The following is a 15,482-nucleotide window of genomic DNA, read 5'->3' on the forward strand; positions in this document are numbered from 1 at the left end:
TGGATTCTGGCACATCCTCTTTCTAGTCACTACCTTTGCAATCCTTCTAATTTTGATCCAGTGAGCTTTTTGTGCTGTTCTCCTGTCACATTGTCCTGAAAACTCTTTGCTGCTCATATACTCATATACCAAACACTCTCCTTCTTCCCTTTGCATACATGTTTCTCTCTCCAGAAAGCTCTCCTTCCCTGTTTTTGAATGTTCTGTTTGCCTTTGGGTTCTTGCTGGACAAAAGCTCTTCCTCCTCTAGGCAAGCTTAGCATTTAGTGGTAGTGAAAACAGGTATTGGTCCTTGCCAAGGCACGTTCATCCTTTAAGATACATAATCGTTTCTGTATTCTTTTCTACTTACTGGTATGTTTTTGCTTCTCTCTGCTCCAATTAGATTGTATATGATTCATCCTTGCATCTGCCAGAGCTCCTAGCCTATATTCTGTGCTCACTTAATGTCGGTCAGATGAATTTAGGAATGAATGAATGCAAAAGCAAATGCATGTGTGAATGTTTGTCCTATACCTACTCTGGATCCAATTCTCCCTTTCTTCTCTTTACAGTTGACTACAGAGGAAGGGAGAACATTTTATTTACAGCCATTGCCCAATTTGTCTGAGGCAACTTGTAAACCACTGAGAAACCGTCCAGGCACTTTTAAAACCAGACTTCTAAGTTTTTCACTTGTAGAAAATAAGTATGCTCATTCTCTTCCCTCAAATAGCTCCAGAAAACAGAGTGAAGCTCTTCTCGAGGCCTCAATCAAGTAAATGGCCACGTTGGAGCAGCCCATGTGTCAGGGAATTGCAGATGCCCTCTAAGGAACTGTACAAAGGCTACAAAAGCCAAAGGTGGCCTCTAGCCAACAACCAGAAAAAAAATTGGTACCCTCAGTCAAATAAGGGCAAGGAAATGAATTCTGCCAACATCATGAATGAGCTTGGAACTGGGTTCTTCCCCAGTTGAGCCACCAGATGAAAATGCATCCTGAGCGACAACTTCACTACATATTTGTGATCCCCGGAGCAGAAGACTCAGCTGACACATACCTGGAGTCTTGACCCATGGAAACAGATAATAAATGCGTGCTCTTTGAAGCTGCTAAATTTGGAAGAATTTGTTATAAAGCGATGGAAAACTCATGCAGCACTTTTTAATCATCCACATGATGTAGAAATGGTGTCTTAGACTTGTGTTTTATAGCTAACAACATCCTAAATGATACTGTTCCTCAAGGCAAAAAGAAGAGGGTGGACTGAATCTTCTCACATGTTTGTTTCTTTAAGAATAGTTTTTTTCAGAGGCCCCTCTCCATGGCTATTAGTTTCCCATTGCACTTGCCAGAATTGCATCTCAGACTCATTCCTAAATTGACCACTGGTAAGAGGAATGCTGAAAACATGACCAGCTTTGGCTAATCCAGATTTATGGCCCCGGGACCAGAGAAAACCCAGCCTCTCTGTTATATGTGACCACTTAGGAGCTGAGAAAAACTAGGATTTTGGTGGTAAGAAAAGGGGGTAGGTAACAATGTTGGGTGGACAGTAATAATGTCAGCCTCAGCAAGAACAGCGTGGCTTTGTTTCCCATTTGTAAAAGCAGGACCTGGACTAGTTCTATGTCTGTGGGAAGATAGGAACACTGATAGTTGCTCCTACAGCATTGTGTTGAGAAGTATTCTGTGGCCATAGCTGGCCTCAGAAGGAGGCACTACACGGGCAGATTAACAGGGTCCGCTAATTAACAAAGAAGGAGAAACTATGCACAATTGTGATTCTAATATTTAAAGGCAACTGTGATGAAAGAATAAAATTATTTAAGAGTATAGATTACAGGGTCAAACCACCAATCTGGGCTTTGCCACTTAATAAGGTTGTGGTCATTGGCATTTTAATTTTGATTCTGTATTCCCAACTGTAAAATAAGGGAAAAAAGTAAGGATTAAATGAGATAGTGCACGTGAAAATTCTTAGCCCGCTGTTAAAATGTATGTGTGCTAAGAGCACAGGGTAAATAACTTAATAAATGTTACCTACTATCATCTAGAGGCACACAAGATCATTGTGCTGATCACTTAAAAGGAAGATTTCTTGTACCAAAGAAAGAGTCATGGCAGCTTGGTAAAAGCAGTTCCACTCAGGGCAAAGTTTCCCTATTGATGATACTGGCATGATGGATAGACTTGGCTTGTCTGGGACATTCTGGTTTTGCCTGATGTAATGATAATATTCCCCTTTTCACTCTTAAAGGTGTCCTGATTGTTCTTACTGAGGTTTTGAGTCAGAAGAACTTTGCTAGAAATGTTTCTCCTTTTAAAGACATTTCTGGTTCTGGACAACTTCCATGTGAATTCTACAGTCCAGTCATGAGTTTCTGATGGCCGGGTAGAATTTAGTGTTTGGCCATGTCATTCTTGCCTGCTTTAGTCTTCTTTAGCACTTGTACTTCCACCCTTAGATATTCATTCTTTGCCTTTTTTTTTTTTTCAAATTGAAATGCAGATGCTCTGTCCCCAGAAGCAGCAATTCATCACAATTAAAACTGAGTTGGATGGAAACTTTGTCAGTTAGTCCTACTGAAGCAAGAATGGTTTCCTATTCTGAGATATTTATCATCATTTCCAAATTATGAAACAATTACTATGGGTAAAAGTATAAGAGTGAAGTCTTTCATAAAATCCAGTAAAATCCCGTGATATTGATGCAAATCAATGAGAGCAAATAAAACTAAATGTAAAGTATTCTTGTATATGTAAATGTAGAGGAAGGGATTCGTTATTTTCCCGCAAATAAATTGACCTGAAACTGGCCATGCATTAACCTAGATTGTCTCCTACATTTCCTGAGAGCTCACATTGACTAATGTTTCTTTGATCAGTGCATATAGAAAAGGAACTAGAAAAAACACATCTGACTAAGACAAAAGTCTATATGGACATTGTTTATTTTCTAACAGAATATAGCATAACTGCCAAAACACTGAAGCAGATAACTAGTAGTTCTATCAATTCATCTTTAGGTATCTGCATTATACATAAGTTTAATGTCTTCTCATTAATTATGTTTTATCATCATTATATCATAATACATATAAACTTGTATATGTTTATAATCAATAAACTTGGAAAATTATTATATTTCAAAAAATAATTTAACAGCTCATTTCATACTGCTCATAAGCATCTAAATCATCTCATAAAGAGGGAAGTTAAATTGTACCCTTGTTCTGAATTTCTTACCATTGCTCATAGAAGACTGTCATCTCTTCATCTCCAAATTTTCATATTCCTCAAAATCTATTCGTGGAGTAAAAGATGGATATTTGGGGGAGACCATGGGATGTATAGTTATCAGTTTTCTTTAACCTTTAATCAAGTTTATTTTCTCAATCTCAATTTTAAGATGTAAAAATATATTATCTCCTGCTAATGAAGTACTAAAATTAGAATTTTTCTTTACAAGATATTCCAAACATAAAAGAATCTATTGCTTTGCAAAACACTAGGCCTTCCCTTTTGTGTAAATGCCATAGGCAGCATGGGACCCTGTGCCTGCTCTGACCTCTATGTATTTCCTGAGTAAACATCTAGAGTTTGATGTTCTATCATCAGCATGTAGCTCATCAGCTTAAAGGCATGATTAAACTAGGGAATCAAAACAGCCATTGGTACAAAATACAGGCATATAAGCACAACAAAGGGAAATTTTCTGTCAAAGCAGTGCCAAATTAATTTGCCCCTCCATACTTAATCATGCATGATAAGTTTTATTGCTGCTTCTATAATCTTACTTTTATTAACACTGCTATCAAATTCAGAATCCAAGGATTTTATTAGCACAGGTGCCTAACAAATAAAAAACAAAACACATTTATGCATGGGAATTTAGAATCATAGCTAATGAGTTAATTTTTATTTTTACCGTTAAAGTTAGTCTTACATATGTAGGAAATTCTGTAGTGAATATCTTAATTTTTTACCATGGAAATATTATTAATATTGGTATATGTGTTCCTACTTGTTTCTACCCCACAATAAATCTTTAAATAAAAATGTCCCAAAATCCCATTTGGCATAATTCCCTGAGAACCACCTGTGTGAAAATACAGAGACCACACATGATACATGAAATTTAAATGACAATTAGAAACTCAAAATGACTATGATCAAAGTCTAAGAGAGCAGGTACTCAGGACAGACAACACTGCTTAATTTTCCCTTTTGTGCTCAGAAACCAGTAGCTTGGGAGAAACCCAGGCAAGTGACGTGCCAAGGGGTGTCTTGAAAGGATTTACTCCCGCCTGTGACCTCCACCGGCACTTCTCACCTGACCGCTGGAACACTGCCTAGCCTGCCTCCAGCTTCCAGTGCGGCCAACGTCCCTTGACCCTAGTTTTATGTTTTCCTTTTTTCACACTCATCAGAGTGATTCTTCAAAAATGTGTATTACTTCATCTCCCTTCCCTGATTTCAACTCTCCAATGGGTTTCCTTTAATTCTAGAATAACTCCCAACACTTGTACCTGCTTTCACCTTTGCTCCTTTTTCTGACTTTATCTTCTACTCATCTTACCATCATCCACTGGCCTCAGCCGCACTCACTTCTTTTATGTCTCTTGAGCACACTGGGCATGCAAACATCTCAGGGCTCCTCTCACTGCTTTGAACATTCTTCACCCATGTACTCACACAGCTTAACTTTATTTTGGTCTTGGCTCAAATGATGCTTCATTATAGAGGCTTTCCTGATAATTCTCTACCAAAATGGTGATTCATTCTCTCTCTCTCTCTCTCTCTCTCTCTCTCTCTCTCTCTCTCTCTCTCTCTCTCTCTCCCCTCCCTCCCTCACTCCCTCCATAAATCTATTTGCCTTTGCCCAGTTTTCTTTTTTTACTGGCACTTATACATATCTATGTAATTAGTGTCTGTCTCTTTTACTAGAATCTAGGTTCCAGAAAGGTAGGGGATGTTGTCTTATTTATTGCTGTATCTTTAGCATCTAGTACACTGCCTGGCATAGAATGAGTGTTCAGTAAATATTGATTGAATGAATAATATCAAAAGCCACTATGGAACTAAGTGTGGAATAAGCAGTGCTCACCCACAGGCTTTCACTGTGCACTTGGGATTCCCAGAGGAGACCATAAGGAGGGAGTTATACTTGAAGTTGGATGGAAGGATGAATAGGTAACCTTTTACCTATCAATTTACTTCCAACAACAGATCAATAATCTGAAGTTGTGGATCATTGTTGGAATGATAAATCCTTAGTAATGCCATAGACTATCTTTTTAAGTGTTTTACATCATAACATCTTTTTTGACCAGTTCAGGCCAAAACATGCAGGTGAACACAATAAAGTTAAATGAATACTCAGAAACACCTGATGCATTAAAAACATACCCTTTCAAGGGCTTGAGCCACTAGTGGTTAAGATTGCACATGAAGCCGAAACCGGTTTTGCTCAGTGGATAGAGCGTCGGCCTGCGGACTGAAAGGTCCCAGGTTCGATTCCGGTCAAGGGCATGTACCTGGGCTGGGGGCATATCCCCAGTAGATGTGCAGGAGGCAGCTGATCGATGTTTCTCTCTCATCGATGTTTCTAACTCTCTATCTCTCTCCCTTCCTCTCTGTAAAAAATCAATAAAATATATATTTTTTTTTTTAAAAAAAAGATTGCACATGAAAATGCTGAAAGTACTATAGGCCTTACTTGAAATGCTTCAGTGGACAGGTTCTGACAAAACAAAGCTCATGGCAGGAAAGTTTAGTTTTTTGGCTTTTTAATATATTTTATTGATTTTTTCAGAGAGGAAGGGAGAGGGATAGAGAGTTAGAAACATCGATGAGAGAGAAACATCGATCAGCTGCCTCCTGCACACCTCCCACTGGGGATGTGCCCGCAACCAAGGTACATGCCCTTGACCGGAATCGAACCTGAGACCCTTGAGTCCGCAGACCGACGCTCTATCCACTGAGCCAAACCAGCCAGGGCAGTTTAGTTTTTTTGAATAACAAGTTTAGAAGAACCTTGGATTACTTCTTAAAGCAGTTCTAATACCAACCAAACTCAAAAGGGGCCATGATACCTCTTCTAGAAAGCTGGCCTGGCATCCATGGACAGTATCTCCAGGGATATGTCAGGGTGGGTCCCTTGGAAGTTACACTACAGTGGAATATGTTTGGACTCTAGATTTTATACTCACTCTAATTGTGGAAATCAAGGCCCCAGTTATGTTAAAGTCATAGCAGGGATGTATGCCTTCATTATGTTTCAATATCCCACTGAGGACACCTACTTTCGGAGAAATGTTCATTGAATTTGGGAGACAGAGTGATATAGTGGAAAGTTCACAGATACCAGGGCCAGATTCTTTTGCTTTATGTTTCAACTTAAATGTAATAGTGGTATGATCTTGAGAAAGTTACTTAGCTTTCAGTAGTTCACATTTTTATTTTCATTGAAAAAAGAGACTATTTAAGGTTAAAGCAGTAGTGTAGTACTAGACCAGGGGTGGGCAAACTTTTTGACTCGAGGGCCACAATGGGTTCTTAAACTGGACCGGAGGGCCGGAACAAAAGCATGGATGGAGTGTTTGTGTGAACTAATATAAATTCAAAGTAAACATCATTACATAAAAGGGTACGGTCTTTTTATTTTTTTTAGTTTTATTCATTTCAAACAGGCCGGATCTGCCCCACGGGCCGTAGTTTGCCCACGGCTGTACTAGACCTATGATAGGAATTTATTAAATGTAATAGTGAAAGTAATAATGGCTATTTACTAAGCAATCCTATATAATAAAACCCTAATATGCAAATCAACTGAACAGCTGAATGAACAGGCACTATGAAGCGCACTGACCACCAGGGGGCAGACGCTCAATTCAGGAGCTGCCCCCTGGTGGTCAGTGTGCTCCCACAGGGGGAAAGCCACTTGGCCAGAAGCCTGGCTCATGGCTGGCAAGCACAGGGGTGGTGGTGGGAGCCTCTCCTGCTGGCGGTAAGGAGCAAGGGGTCCTGGACTGTGAGAGCCCCGGACTGCAAGAGGGATGTCTGACTGTCCACTTAGGCCTGAATTTTGTGCACCAGGCCTCTAGCATACTATAAGCTAGAAACCAAAAGATACTTTACATTTATAATTTCAATTGATCCTCACAAAATACTATGAAATGAGTATAATCATTATCTTTCTTTAAGAGATTTAACGGTCTGGAGACTGAGATTCCAAAAGGCTAAATAACTTTTCCAAACTCACTAAGCAAGAAAGTGGGAAAGCCTGGGATTGGATCTAAGTATGATTGAACATAAATCCAAGTTTCAAGCACTCTGTCAAACTTCCTCTCCAAATAGGAAATGTGTATTAATAATAACAATTAATGTGATATATTATTATTCTTCAAGCACATTGGTCTTACCCCATAACAAAAATGGAAGTAAAATCATTAACTAAACAACCAGAATCTATTGAGTCACTTCTATGCTCCAGGTGTTGTGCTTTACATAACTGTGAGGTGAATATTCTGCATTATAAATGATGAAACTGGGGTCTAAGAGAGGTTAAAGCACTTGCTTAAAGGCAATAGACAACTGAAAGCCAGGATTGGAACCTAGTGTTCACATGAAGTAGTGGGGATGGAAGAGCTGAGATGTGAAGAGGGAAAGGCATAGTTAGAGGTGTGGCAGGGGAAGTAGTTAGAGCCAGTGGTCAAGGGCCTTAGATGCCTTGATATGGAGTTTAGTCTTTATTCTGAGTAATAATTAGAAAACAGAGAATTAACATGATCAACTAAAGCATTTTAAAAAGATCTCTCTGATATCAAGGTCATGGATTGATGTAAGTAGCTCAGCATAGAAATATTAGTGGACTGTCTAGATTTCCCCTAATCACATTTACTTATCCTGGGTGCTATGAAGGACTATATTTCCCAACTTTCCTTGCAGTTATGTTGGGTCCACATGACTGAGCTCCAGTAATTATATACACTTATCCCAGGTCTGACTATAAATCACCCTGGATAATCCTCCTCTTGTTACCATTTTTTTTCATGACAAGATGGATCTTTGATTTATCACTTAAGTGACGCCCAGTGAACTATCAACCTTGCTCTATACAAATTAATTAAAAGAAGAAAAACTTTTATCATTAAGCCACTGAAATCTGGAGTTTTATTTGTTATGCTCAATCCTTTTCTTTTATAGCCTACCTTTACTAATTAATATTCTCCTCATAGGAGGGCAAGTACTTCCTATGGAGTGCATGAGCAATAAAAATGGGGAATGGGAAAGAACTGTTTCCCTTAGAAACCTAAGTTTCACAAGGCAAACAATTTTCATCACTCTATTTTAGCAGAGTAGACAACCATGTTGGCTCTAAGACTTAAGATGTTTCTTAAGAGCAAAGTGGCCTGATTCTGTCAATGTGCTAGCCAGCTTTCAAAATGGCCCCCAATAATACTTGCTTCCACATGTTCATGCATCTGTGTAGTCTTCTTTGAGGTTGACTGAGGGCAATTTTTGTGACCAATGAAATATTGTGGAAATGATGGCACATGGCTTCAGGAAATAAAATGTATTTCAGCTTCTATTGTGGTTTCTTTGATTACTCACTCTAGAAGAAGCCAATGTCGTCCATGAAGATAGTAAGAACCCATGGAGAGGCCCATGTTGAAAGGAACTGAGGTCTGTCAATATCTAGTACCGACTTTCTAGCCACGTGAGTGAGCCATGTTAGAAGATCCTGCAGCCCCAGTCAAGCCTTCAGATAACTGCAGCCCACAGTCTTTTGAATTGTCCAGCTGAGGTTCCAGATGTTGTGGAACAGAAACAAGCCATTCCCACCATGCCCTTTCTAAATTAATGACCTATGGAAATAATGAGAAATACTGGTTATTGTTGTTTGAAATCACTGTTTTAGGACATTGTTATGCTGCAGTAGACTAAAGCAGCCACAAAAGCAGCTCACAATAGAATCAAAGAAGACCTAAGTAGTATTCCTGTGCACAGAGTGCCTGTGGAGGCCTGATTCTGGGACAATAGGCCTGTCTCCCTCTGGTGTGGACTTCTGACTTCTGTGGTAGTTCTTCAGCAGAGCTGTGACTGCTTTTCCCCTGCTGCCTGGCTCTAGGAGCCACCACAATAAATAATGCTTGTGTTCTGGAGAAAGAACCTGGGGTATTTCTCCCTTTGATGAGATTTCTAAGTAGAATGGCAACACATTTTGTTAAGTTCTGATGTTGTCATTTTATTCCTAATTTGAATTATCTTGAATGTCAAATGGAATTTGAGTGTTAGCCTGTCTTATAGACACATTCCTTGAAACATATTGTGCTAAAATCAGGGTTTTATCGGTTAATTCATCCTCTTTTTTTAGAAACTGCAATTGGGTAGTCATATTATCATGCAGTGAAAAGGTCACTGGATTACAAGTCAGATGGACTTGTCTTGACCACACCTCTAAAGAGACAGATCATCTTGAGGAAGTTATCAAATATTTCTCTACCTATAAAAGTCAAGAAATGCTTATGACATTTGCATATAAGGAACAAGAGTGTTGTGAGTGAGTGTAGATAATATACAGGGACTGTTTTGGTAAAATATAAATGGATATTTTATTCAGAGGTTGTGTGCTAAGTGTGTATTGTGGACCACACACTACTGCATTATGCTAGGCTTTGGAAATGCTCAGCATACAGATCAAAGGTCAGGCCTTCTTAGAGATTACATGATTTTGCAGGTAAAGTATACTAGCTGTCTATTGCTGCCATAACATATTACCATAAACTTTGTTGCTTGAAACAATATAAATGCATCCTCTTACAGTTCTGCATGTTAGAAGCCCAACACGGGTCTCACTGGGCTGCAATCAAGGTGGAAGCAGAGCTGCTTTCCTTTCTGGAGGCTCTACGGGAGAGTCATTTTCTGTGCCTTTTTCAGTTTCAAACAAGCTGTGTGCATTCCTTGGTTCATGGCCTCCTTTTTCCATCTTCAGAGATAGCTCTGTATCATCTCTGTGACCATCTTCCACAGTCACATCTCTCTTTGATTCTTTTACCTCCCTCTTCCACTTTTTGTAAGCACATTGAGCCCATATGGCCAACCCAGGATACTCTTGCCATCTCAAGGTCCTTAAGTTTATATCTGCAAATTCACAGGTCTGGGGCTCAGGAGGTAGATTTATTTTTGTGGGGTGGGCATTATATTGCTTCCCACATAAAGTACATAGAAATATTCTAAATTACCACTTGCTCTTCATTTTATATTAATATAACCCAAACCATGCAACACAATTTATGACAGTGTTTTGTTTTACACCTATCTTGACTTCCAGAATTTGATTTTTTTTTGTTTGTTTTTGTTCTTTTTTTATTGCTTAAAGTATTACAAAGGGTATTACACATGTGTCCTTCCCCCCCCCCCCCCGCCCTTAATTTGATTTTGATTAAGAAATGATTCTGTCTTAATTCTACCTAGAACCTTGCTATTTTTTTTCCCCCTCAAACTATTGGGAGCTGGAGATGAAAAAGAACCTGGTAGCCAGAGGAGAAAACCCCAATGCATTTATTATTTCTATGGGAAGCCTGGATGCATGATATCTTATTCATTGACCTGGATCAAAACCAGTGTTGAAACCTCGTTGCTGAGACGTGATGCTAAGACCCTGAAGAATGAATTTACTTTTGAACAGACAAGACCATCAGTGACAACCACTGTCTATTTCTGGCATATTAAGTCAAGATTTTTAGAGTGTCAGAACCTGTTATAACTTGGATTGAAATATGACAATCTGTCAAAAAATTCCCACAACATAACATCCCCTTGAGGTTAATAGACAAAATTATATGATGGCATAATTTGTGTAATATAATTCATAAATTCCTCCTCATAAAGTCTCAGGGGTGGGATTTTATAAATATATAGTCATTTTTGCTTCACCACTATGTAATACCTGGTCCTTTATACTTGAAACATATTTACAAAATATAGTGAGACGCATTTCCAGTCAATTCAATTTGATTAAGGGTTTGTAAGTAATCGACAATACATGGTACACTCCACTTGGTGCTGCAGTGGCTACATTAGAGGAATGAAAGATGGCTCCCACTCTCAAAGACCTTTAAAAAGCTTGTTGCTGTGATGATGTAAACAGAAAATAACAGAGGAACCTTATAAGTCAATATATTCAAGCCTGCTATAGACCAATGGACTATGAAAGCTCTGTGGGTTGTGAGTGGTGAGGTGAGGGCTGAAGGGATGTTTAGGGAGTCGAGCTAGGATTTGAAAAATGGGGAGCAGGACATTCTAGGTAAGCGGTTCTCAACCTGTGGGTCGTGACCCCTTTGGGGGTCTAACGACCCTTTCACAGGGGTCGCCTAAGACCATCGGAAAACACATATATAATTACATATTGTTTTTGTGATTAATCACTATGCTTTCATTATGTTCAATTTGTAACAATGAAAATACATCCTGCATATCAGATATTTACATTACGATTCATAACAGTAGCAAAATTACAGTTATGAAGTAGCAATGAAAATAATTTTATGGTTGGGGGTCACCACAACATGAGGAACTGTATGAAGGGTTGCGGCATTAGGAAGGTTGAGAACCACTGTTCTAGGTGGAAGGAACGTTATGAGTAAAGTTCTTAAAATCAGAATAAAAATTTATTGTACAAAATACATTAAGATTATCAAGCTTCAAAAAAGAAGAAGGAGCCATGAAATATAAGACAGGTCAGCATTTGGGCATATTTATTTGTGCCTCTGTTCATGTGTGTGTGTGTGACATATACACAGAGCTCAGTCTGTGGCAGAGCCAAGGAAAGGGCACAATGCCACCAAATATAGGTACATTTATTGAGTGTGGGCTAGGCCCTTGCATGCATGATCTCATTTAATCCTCACCACAGCCATCTGCAGTAAGCAATATTAATATCTTGGTTTTACAGATTTAAAATTTGAGGCTTGAAAAAATTATGTTTTGAGTTCATGGCTGCACAACTAGCAAGCGACAAAGATGGCTTTCTAATTCACATTATTGGCTTCTAATTCACATTATTGGCTTTGGCCCGCCGTGTTTGGCAAACCGCGGCTCTTTGGTCCCTTGAGGGTGGCTCTTCCACAAAATCCCACGTGCGGGCGCACACGTACAGTGCGATTGAAACTTTGTGGCCCATGCGTAGAAGTCGGTATTTTGTGGAAGAACCAGAATTTTGTGGAAGAGCCACACTCAAGGGGCCAGAGAGCCGCATGTGGCTCGCGAGCCGACCACTGGTTAGGGTAACCCATTTCTTCAAAATAGTGCAAATTATTAGCAATCCAGTCTGTTCTGCTGAACTGCAGGTTTTTCCTCTTTTGTTATATGTTATTGGTAAAAGGGAACAATATCAATATTCTGAGGACATCATGTTGCTTCTTACATAATTTCTCCCAATACGATCACCATTTGTAGCAGTTAGGGGCAAGCTTTCTCGTGATTAAAGAGAAAACATTGCCCTGGACAATGCGGCTCAGTTGGCTGGAGTGTCATCTGGACACCTAAAGATTGCGGGTTCAATTCCCAGTCAGGACACATACCCAGTTGGGGCTCATGAGGGAGGCAACCTATCGATGTTTCACTCTCACATTGAAGTAGCTCTCTCCCCCCCCCCCCCACTTCCTCTCTTCCTAAAAATCAATAAAAGAATGTCCTCGGTGAGGATTTAAAAAAAATTAAAGCCCAGTTGGTGTTTCTTAGTGGTTAGCATCAACCAGGAGGTTATGGTTCAATTTCAGGTCAGGGCATTAAACCCCATTTGAGGGCTCCATCCCTAGTGGGGGGCGTGCAGGAGGCAGCCGATCAATGATTCTCTCTCATCATTGATGTTTCTATCTCTCCCTCCCTCCCCCTTCCTTTCTCTGAAATCAATAAAAAACATATTTAAACATTTAAAGAGAAAGCATTAGCTATATAAGACTTGAGAAAAAAATGAAATAAAAGTCCTGCAAATGTGCCTTCCTTAAGTGCAACTGGTGTCTGGCATAGTGGGTTCAAGAACAACTTCACTTTTTACTAAGTTAAACCATCTGAAATAAAAGATAGCATACCATAGATACTCTTTTGTACTTGATTTTTTCGCTTTACCATATGTCTTTAAAATAACATCATATCAGTTCATTTTTTAAAAATCAGTTGTACGGTGCTCCATTGTATGAATGTATTATAGTTGATTCCAATAAATCTCCAATATTTGAGCATTTAGATTATGCACCTGTCATGTCACTTAAAACAATGATGAAGTGAATAACCATGGCATACCTCTATTTTAAGAGTACCATTAGTGTAACATCCTAGTTTTGTTAGACCTACCAATTTCTCCTCCACAGTGCTGTACTAAGTTGCATTTTTACTTATCCCCACATATAACTGTGCCTTATTCCCTAAATTGTCAATAGAAAGTGCTGTCATGTTTTTAAAATTTTTGCTAGTCTGATGATGATAAATAGTACGTCAGAATAGCTTTATGTTGCATTTATCTTACCAAAAATATAGTTGAACATATTTTTTTCACGTTTAAGATCTACTTTTTATCTTTTTTGGTGAATTATCTATTCATGTCTTTTGCCTATCAGTTGCTCTTTCAGTTTTTTAACATTACACAAACAGATATTGATATAAATACAGATACACACACAAACATATATGGGATATACACACATATATATGACATACACATAGATAACATATACATATATCAATATTTGGTGTATGGGAGGATGCTACAACCCACTGAGCCACCTGCCTAGAGTGCTCCAAAGTAACTTTTTAAAGAATCAGGTAGAGAAAGATTTCTGGTACCAAGAATTAACCAATCAGATGCAACCTTTTTATGTGACATGACCAATAAGATGCAGCTTTTTTATGTGACCTATATATTGTTTGTTCAGGTCAAGGCATTCATATCCAACAGCTATTGTGTTGGCTGTTGTCATTTTTTATTTGACAATCTAAGGGAAAAGGGGTCAGTGCCCCTGACTAAATAGATATTGCATGTTTTAAAAATTCTTGTGGCACACCAGTGTGCTGTAGCACAAGGGTTGAAAATTGCTGCTCTAGGCTTTTCCAGTTACTGTAATATCATCCTCAAAAAAGCAACACTCCCCCCACCCTTTGTATTTCTCTAGTTGAGTCTGTTGTCTAAATGCATTGAAAAATACCTTCTGCACATTAAACAGTAGCTTAGATGGTGGGCATCCTTGCCTTGTTCATATTTAGATGGAAATGACTATAATATTTCCCATTAACTAAGATATTAGCTTTAGGACTGTGGTCTCTGGATATAATGAATCTTGTCAAAATCTTTTCAGGATCTATGGATTATTATTTTAGGATTTTCTTGTGCTAGCATTTTTATTCAGATTGTTATTGTTGTTGTTTGCACTCTATCAAAAAAGTTCTGTAGCTTTGAATAATCTACCCAATCTCACTTTTTTCCTATAGTCAGCTGTATTTTTCATGCATGCTTTTACAAAGTGCTGTATTTTTCTACAGGAGCCTGTAGTTGATTCAGGGAAATTTTATGGAGCAAAGAGGTATAGTCAAGCTTAACTTTCAAATCTTAAATAAATGTGAGAACATTAGTTTTGTTTTGCCTCTTGCCAAGGAATTTATTTTCCCAGATTGGAGCACTCAGAGAATTTTGTTTATAAATATTCAAGGTTATTTTCATTAAATTAACCCAGGGCTCAATTTATTAACTCAAATGGTAGTGCTTTGGCATATAATATTCTACACAATCAGACAGAAAGATAGATAGATAAGCAAAGGTGTTTAAAATATAATATAACATAAAATGTTTCTGACTACTGATCTTTCTACTAAACTGGGACCAATGTACCAATTTTGATGTGTGAATTGCTTCTCGGTGTGATATATGTAAATAGTTCTAGGTGTTTGTTAGCAAGCTTTGTCTATGTACTGAGGGACTCTCATTTTTATCACTCATTTGCAGAGCTGGATGGGTGCGAAGAGATCAACCAAAGAACTTGTATGCATCTATGCATAACCCATGGACACAGATAATAGGGTGGTGGAGGCCTGGTTGCAGGGGGTGAGGGGAGGGAGGAAGGGGCAGTGGTGGGCTAAAAACAGGTCAACGGGAGAAAAAAGGGGACATATGTAATACTTTCAATAATAAAGATTTAAAAATAAAATATTTCATGATAATAATTTTTTTAATCCTAACCTGAGGATATGTTTTTTTATTGATTTGTAGAGAGAGAGATGAAGGGAGGGAGGGAGAGAGAGAGAGAGAGAGAGAGAGAGAGAGAGAGAGAGAGACCTCGATGTAAGAGAGAAACATCAATCAGTTGCCTCCCACACTCAAGCGAACCTGCAACCTAGGTTTGTGCCCTGACCAGTAATCAAACCCTTAACCTTTTTGGTGTATGGGGTGACGCTCCAACCAACTGAGCCACCCAGCCAGGACTATCACTCATTTTTATCTACC

This window comes from Myotis nattereri (assembly GCF_964212035.1).
Source record: "Myotis nattereri genome assembly, chromosome: 6".
Taxonomy (NCBI): Eukaryota; Metazoa; Chordata; class Mammalia; order Chiroptera; family Vespertilionidae; genus Myotis; species Myotis nattereri.